At 37.8% G+C, this 315-nt stretch overlaps 1 protein-coding gene across 1 annotated transcript in view; it reads left to right on the forward strand.

Moving 5' to 3' along the window:
• Positions 1–103, forward strand: part of LOC142839919 (cation channel sperm-associated targeting subunit tau-like) — a 38157-nt gene extending 38054 nt beyond the window's left edge. Inside the window, exon 13 of the mRNA XM_075956337.1 lies at positions 1–103. This exon is cut by the window's left edge and continues 394 nt beyond it. The gene's annotated coding sequence lies outside the window, so the exon portion shown is untranslated.
• The last annotated feature ends 212 nt before the right edge of the window (positions 104–315 follow it).

Below are 315 nucleotides of genomic sequence, written 5' to 3' on the forward strand. Positions count from 1 at the left end.
GGGTGGGGGGGGGGTGGGGGCTAGTCTGGGTGCCTGAGATTTGCAATGAAAAATGGCTTCAAAGGCAGGAAGGATCCAAGAAGCTTAACTAAATGTGTCTCGCCCGCAGCAAAACTTGAGATAGGCAAACCCCAAATCATTATTTTAAAAAATCAATTAAATACCAATAAATTCAAAATTATTCAAATGCCTCTAAGTAGAAATGTCTCTAAATATATCGAATGTTCTTACTCTGTGTGTACTGATCAATTAAGGGGGAAAATCCTTTGAGAGGAAAGCAAACTGTCAATAATACAAATGAATTATTGTGTGTTT

This window comes from Microtus pennsylvanicus, chromosome 22 (genome assembly GCF_037038515.1).
Source record: "Microtus pennsylvanicus isolate mMicPen1 chromosome 22, mMicPen1.hap1, whole genome shotgun sequence".
Classification (NCBI taxonomy): domain Eukaryota; kingdom Metazoa; phylum Chordata; class Mammalia; order Rodentia; family Cricetidae; genus Microtus; species Microtus pennsylvanicus.